This window comes from Ochotona curzoniae, unplaced genomic scaffold (assembly GCF_017591425.1).
Source record: "Ochotona curzoniae isolate NIBS_2020 unplaced genomic scaffold, NIBS_Ocur_1.0 contig_1274, whole genome shotgun sequence".
Taxonomy (NCBI): Eukaryota; Metazoa; Chordata; class Mammalia; order Lagomorpha; family Ochotonidae; genus Ochotona; species Ochotona curzoniae.
The window spans coordinates 4,930,400-4,937,495 of NW_024465023.1; the positions used below are offsets into that span (position 1 = coordinate 4,930,400).

General features: G+C 40.1%; 1 long non-coding RNA gene across 1 annotated transcript; it reads left to right on the plus strand.

The window, feature by feature from the left end:
- The first annotated feature begins 608 nt into the window (after positions 1-608).
- Positions 609-3,848, plus strand: LOC121170307. The gene is made up of 3 exons (XR_005885943.1): positions 609-671; positions 1,361-1,487; positions 3,492-3,848. It is a non-coding gene; the product is annotated as an uncharacterized LOC121170307 (long non-coding RNA).
- The last annotated feature ends 3,248 nt before the right edge of the window (positions 3,849-7,096 follow it).

The following is a 7,096-nucleotide window of genomic DNA, read 5'->3' on the forward strand; positions in this document are numbered from 1 at the left end:
CCATGCTGACGTAAACAATAATGAAAGACAGTGAAGGAAACACTAGCTGTGGAGAAATACATTCTCATTTTGCCTAGATCTATATGCTGTTATACTGGCAGATTTTGCCCAAAGACTTCCTTTATGCTTCTTAATAGTGGATTTCTCATTCCATTCCAGTATAGATACTACTAAATTCCAAAATCATCTGGGGCGTTGTTCATTGGAAGAGATTAGTGTGATGTGCACCAGTGTTATTAAACGTTGACACGAATGAAAACAACAAAAAGACTGTGCAAATTGTAATGAAAGGATCGGTTTGCTCTGGGACGAATTGAAATCTGTATATTCTTTGTTCGTTCAAATTAGTGGGAAGTGTGTATTTTGCAATGTGTTTGTGCATACGTTTTTAAGGCTTTCAAGAAGATATATTTTATTTCCATCTGGTATGAAAATGTTAAAGTAATCTGGCATTTGTCTGTTGTAAAATGCCTTATTCTTAATTAAGTTTGGATTTACACACAGAGAAATATGTCTTTGCATGTTCTATTCTAACTCTGCATTTGCACACTCGCACCCATAGGTCCAAGAGTGCAGGGAACAACAAACCCCCAAAGAGCAGCCGCCATCGGAATGTGCTGACATTGCAAGTTCAATGGAGACTGAGTGTGAAGAACCCATGGAGGTTGAAGGTGAAAAGCAAAGGAAAGAGAATTCTTATAGGTGGTTGAGGTGTATTTGTGCCTCACATGTTATGCCATACTGGCAACGGGAGGAAACAAAACCAGACAATACAAAAGAAAAAACCCTCTGGAACATAACCTCAAATATTTCCTGTCTTAGCCTTCAGAGAGGAGGGTTAGGACACATTAAAAGTCCACCACACTTTACTGTCATTGGAAGGTGACTTTTTCTTGATTGAGCATTTGCATGGCTTTCTCCCAAAAATTCCATATGATTTGTTCGGTCAATATTTTGTGTGTGTGTGTGTGTGTGTGTGTGTGTGTGTGTGTGTGTGCATGCACACACTGACATCCACACACAATGTCTATGACAGTCATTAAAGAACGCAATGGTTGGCATCCTCATGCTAGGGAGACACATAGGTTATGTCTAAAGCTCATACTGAAGTTAAACTGCCCCCAAAAGACCAGTGATGTGGCATCATAGTTACAGTAACAGGGAAATTGAACTGATCTGCAAGCAGCTTTGGGAAGGGAGAGGGAAGTGTTTCAATAGTCCCATTCTTCTTCTTTCCCCCATTAGACTACTGAAATAATGAGGCTACACACTTTTATGTAGTGAAACAAACAGAACCATTACTATTGTTTCTCTACTTGTTGTTTGTGTTTTAATTAATGCTGACCGTTTCGTTGTTAAGGCCCTTCTGTGGAACCTGATGAAATGGAACAGACTCTGCTGAAGGCACAGGTTGAGCCTGCAGATAAGCGTGATGATAAATATGAGTAGCACGCCAAGTTCAGAATCCATTCAAATTCCAGAAGCAGGTGTGTTGTTTATTAAGATGAAAATTGCAAGGTTTCTGTTTTATATGGTTTTGATTATTTCAGCTAACATGGAAGTAATCGTACTGCAATTATCACGACAGACACTACGTATGAAGATTCCTTTAAAGGTCATTTCCACTCCTAACATCTGTTTCATGGTGTCAGAGGCAGAGACAAAGTTGGCCGAAGTTATATGGGATTGCAATATAAAATATATGAAAGATGTTAATAGAGTAAATTATAAGAGTGTCAATGAAAATAATACCTACTGCTATAATGCATCAGATTGTTATATATAAACTAACCATTCTTCCACAGGCATATGCTTGAAAGCTAAGTGTATACAATTTTCATGATGAACCTTGAAAAAAGGATGAAATCCTTTCGTTGCTTTTGAGTATAATTGAGAAGAATAAACCCTAATGATTTTCACATTGGTTTGTTGAGGTGTGATTGTCAGAATTTTTAAAAGATTTATACATATAATACATATATATTATATACAATAACATAATATATTTTATATATAAATCACATGTTTTAAATATAAATGCATTGATATACACGTATAAATATGTACACATGTGCAAATTATATATGTATGCATATATGTGTATATATGCATGTGTATGCATAGATTATATGTGCATTACATATGCATTTATAAACATGCATGCTGCAGAATATTAAAGCTATTTATTATTAAATCAACAAAATATATAAATATGTATCTGTATATATTTGAGAGACAGATTTTTGGAGAGAAGGAAAGATAGACAAAGATCTTCCACCCACTGCTTACTCCCCAAATGGTGCGACCAATGGCCAAAGCTGAGTTGAACTGAAGCCAAGAGCCAGAATTTCTTCCAGGTCTTCCACAAGGGTGCAGGGTCCCAAGGCTGCACCTTCCTCCACTGCCTTCCCAGGCCGTAAGCAGGGAACTAGATGGGAAGTGGAGTAGCCTCACACAAACTGGCACCCACAGGGGATGCTGCCGCTTGTAGAAGAAGGAGGGTTAGTTAATTGAGCCATTGTACGCAATTGTTACAAATCTATTAATACTTATAATAGTTTATACTTTGACATCCTCTGTTAGGATAATGGTTATGGCTCTTGTGTTGATTCAATTCATTGGTAGCCAAAATCAGCCTTGAACATGTGCAGCGGTTTCTTTGCTAATAAAGGAACCACTCAGCCTAAGGACACACTTTGAAATTCCCTATAAGATAAGCAAATCATGCATAATGCTGACCGTTTTGTGTTTTTGTTTATTTGTTGTTTTTGCCTTGGAAAGTAAAATCACATTGTGTAAGCCTGTACTGGGAGTGATATAACACATGAAGTAAATAATTCTAATCAAACGTGTTTTTTCATAGCATTTTTGTTGTTGGGGGTCGTTGGAGATTTATCTGTTCCGATGCTGAGAAGGCAGAGTGTGAGAGAGGCAGAGAGACGGCACAGACAAGAAGCATCCGAGCATGGTTTTCTTTGGTTCCCTTTGCCTGTGAGATGGCCACCTGGTCTGGGCCAGGTGAATCCAGCAGACAGGAACTCCATTGTGTTCTCCCCACTTGGACTCCTTCGGGTCAGAAATGCAGTAGCCGAAGCTCTAACAGGCACGCTTGTAGGGGATGCAGCATCACAGGCAGCGGCTTATCCTGACGCAGTGCGAGCACGTGCTTAGGCTTCCAGTGAATGAAAGTGTGCAGTGCATTCCTGTTTTGCTTTATATTGACAGCTGATTTAAATAGAAGCACATGATTTAATTTTTCTCATGGCGAAGTATTCTTATTATTCATTATTATTTTTGATTATTTCATTATTCATGCAATGATGTGAGTAAACTACTGTTAATTCTAATACACAATCATTCTGGTCATTTGTTAATCGGATGTAATCCGTAGTCTGTGAGTTTTAGGCCTTCAAGTGTGCAGTGCGCTTTCTGTAGAGTCACCTAAACGGAGTTCTGCTAAGCAATGTGCCCTAACATTGTTTCTATCACAGGTGAAGGGCAACAACCACAGGCTTCAAAGAAGATTTATGGGAGATTGAAGCAAAACATGCAGGCACTGTTCTAGTCTGGAAACGCAGCTGCTAACGTTCTCAATAAGTCTTACTGTTTTCTGCAAACTAGATCTGCACAATTTATAGAATGTTTTCTATTATATCAACATAATCTTGAAAAATGTATCCACTTGAAAGCTTTTATTATAGTCTACCATTTCAGCCAGTTCGTAGGATTGCTTAGACATCAATTCCTACCTAATCAACTTGCCAACTAAACCTAGTCATCTGAAAAGTTTCTCTGTTTTGGTCTTCTATCACACATACTTCTCTTTGAATAATAAATTGGTGCCACTTCATACCTTGAATCTCATCTTTATTTATCACAGTAAACATTACCACCCATAGAATATGGATGACGCTGGTAAGAGTAAAATCTCTTTCTTATGATCAGAAATGAAAATTCTCCACATTCCATCATAATTATTGCAGTTTTATGGACACATTTTTTGCTACAGAAGTAAATTTCATCATGCTCTGGTTGACTGGTTTTACTGTATGAGTACATGCTGAGTTTACTGAAACAGTTGAAGCTTCTCTATTCCGATGACACAGAACTTTGTCACTTTTTTTAAATTGGAAAATAGAATATACAGAGATGCAGAGAGACTGAGGAAGATCTTTTGTCCATTGATTCACTCCCCAGCGGGTGCAATGGTTGGAACTGAGCCAATCTGAAGCCAGGAGCCTCCTCCGGGTCTCCTAAGCGGGTGCAGGGTTCCAAGGCTTTGGGCCGTCCTCGACTGCTTTCCCAGGCCACAAGCAGGGAGCTGGAAGGGAGGCAGGGTAGCCATGAATAGAACCAGTGCTCATATGGGATCCCAGTGCGTGCAAGGCGAGGACTTATAAAATTGGTTCATATTGGGAATGACATTGGTTAAGTTTATACTTTAATTCTATGAGCCCCCAGTTGCATATTCCTGGTCTGCAGCAAAATTCTCCAATCAAGAACCTTTCTGATTTTGTGCAAATGTATATTATTTATGTGCTCTCAAAATATTTTTTTTATCAAAATATGGGAAGCCAGCGGAGGTGCTTAAGCTATGAGCTATGAGATATGCTTATTGGGGCTGTGCTTTGAAAGGATCTTGTGGTGAGGTGCTTCTGCTGTGTACAGAGTGACACCAGGAGCTACTATGTACCTTTAGAGCAGAATTGCATATTACTGGGAAACTTATCTGGCTGTGTAGGTGGATCAAATGCAAAGCTTCCTTTTAGTCCAGATGGTCTTGTTTTAGATCCTAAATCATCAGGGTTTCAAGAACCCCATTGATCACTTACTTGCAGGTAAAAACAAACAAACCAAAAAATGTTTAACAGCAACACTCCCACCTCACACCCTCATCCACTCACAGACACCAAATAACAAATGGACTTTTCCATCATCCCCACATTGAACCCCTAGTTTCGCTTAGGACACTTGTGCCTTTCAAAGCACCTCCGCTTCGCCCAAGCACAACCCGGAAATCTTCCAGGCGCCACAATCGCTGCGCATGCCCCTGGAGTAGAGGTGTCAGTTATTTGCGCATGCGCCTAGCTACAATCATGCTTCCCGCACACCGCTGACTGGAAAGCTGCGTCTTCCATTTTGTTCCATCTTCATTCTTTCTGAGCACGTAAGAGACACTTAGTTGGTTTCTGTCTTGACTTTCTTAGAATTTGAAGTGTGGGTGTGAGGAGGAGGAGGGAGGATTGGGGTGCTGAATGTCATGGTGCTGTGAGGGAAAGGAGAGGTCCCCTTCTCCTCAGGGGGCGCATTGCCGGGCCCCTTGTCCTTGTGGTGTGGTTGGGACAGGGCAGGATCCTGTGGGGTGTCAGTGAGGTTGGGGTGAGGCTTGGGGAAGGTGCTGGGGGTATGTTCGTCCCAGGGGCTCTGGCAACGGTTCCCAGAGCAGATTCTCAACAATTAGGAAGATACACAGAGCAGAGCATGTGTGTTGGGGCGATGAGCACAAATCCTGAACAAGGTTCGGTGGGGGTGGGGGTGCTGTGGGGTACAGGCAGTGAAGTAGAGTGAGAGGTATCATACTCACTCCATTTCGACTTCTCATCTCTGCAGTGGGGAGTGAGGAGAACAGTAACAGATTTTGAAGGGTTTATTGAGGAATGCCATACCTTCAGAGTATGTTTATTTCAAGGGAGTTGGACCTAGTACATGGACAGAGTGCAAAGTGGGGATTCCATTCGCTAGCAGTATTTTCCTACAAACCTCTGTGATGTAGAAACTGGTTTTCCAACAAAACCTCATCATACGTTCCTGGTGTCATTTGTCACATGCGTTAAAAGGCTATTTCTATGCCTGTTGGCTCTGAACTAGCAAATGTGTAATTGGTTTGACAGGGAATTAAACATGACAAAATTACTCTGTGAAAATTTTCCAAAAATGTCTTAAGGTTTTAAGGGTGAATTTTGATCTGTACCTAATATGTAGCTACATGAATGTATAAATGAAACTAGTTCACAATATTCTCTTTTAAGCGTGAAACATGAGTGAGTATTCAAAAAGGAACGTGAGGTTTAGAAAAGCACAGAAGGAACAGGACTATGTGCAAGACTTCGAACGCCTCTTTGTGAGTGGTTTCACCTTTCTTGTTTCTACTTCAACAAAGTATTCCATAATGCCTTTGGATTAGAATGTGCAGAATGGTCATGTCTTCCATGTGTTGGAATGGTATTGTAATCAACTCAAGGAAACATTGGTTGTGGATGATTAATGTCTGGTATTGCCAAGAGCAGTGTGCTCTTGCTTCCCCCTAGTTTAACGCAAGGAATTCCTTCTCATGCTTCTTAGAATAGATATGAGTCCTTGCTTGCATAGATTCTAACAACTTTGTAAATTACTTGAGGTGACCTTTTGGGAAAAAGTCATTGTGGGAAGAGTAACATTTTGACTTTATTGATAAGTAAGGAACAAGGAAAACTCCACAGTAAATGGAAAGTATAAGCTTTCTCCATAGAAAAGGAATGAAGTCCACACATAGTTTGTCCAAGCAAAATATATGGAAACTTTCCATTCAGAAATATATTTTCATGTTTGTGCAAAATTAAGAGTATATTTTACCAAATTCAATGGAAGTTTTAATTAATCTACTAGTTATCATTTTGGGATAACTGACTTTAGTCTTAAACACAGCTAGGTGTCCACACAGAATAAAATGTGTAATCTAAACATGTATTTATTTTTACCTATGCCTTTTCACTGTCACCTCTGTAGGATGAGGATTGCCATAAAGAAAAACGTTCCAAAGAGGACCCGCCATCTGAATGTTTGGATCTTCTAAGTGCTGAGCTGCTTAATATAACAGAAGTAATGGATGTCCCAGGTGAAAGGGGATTTCAAAACGCTTATGGGTGATGGAGACGTACTGCTGCTTGGTATATTACGATGTTGTGTTAATACTCTAGTGATAACAGGGACTCAGGGCCGAGGATGGGTTAAATCTTGAGCAATCCCACAGGAAGCAAGAACCCTGTGCAGTAAAACATCAGGTCGAGGCACATTCTACAAACCTCTGTGATGTAGAAACTGGTTTTGCAACCAAACC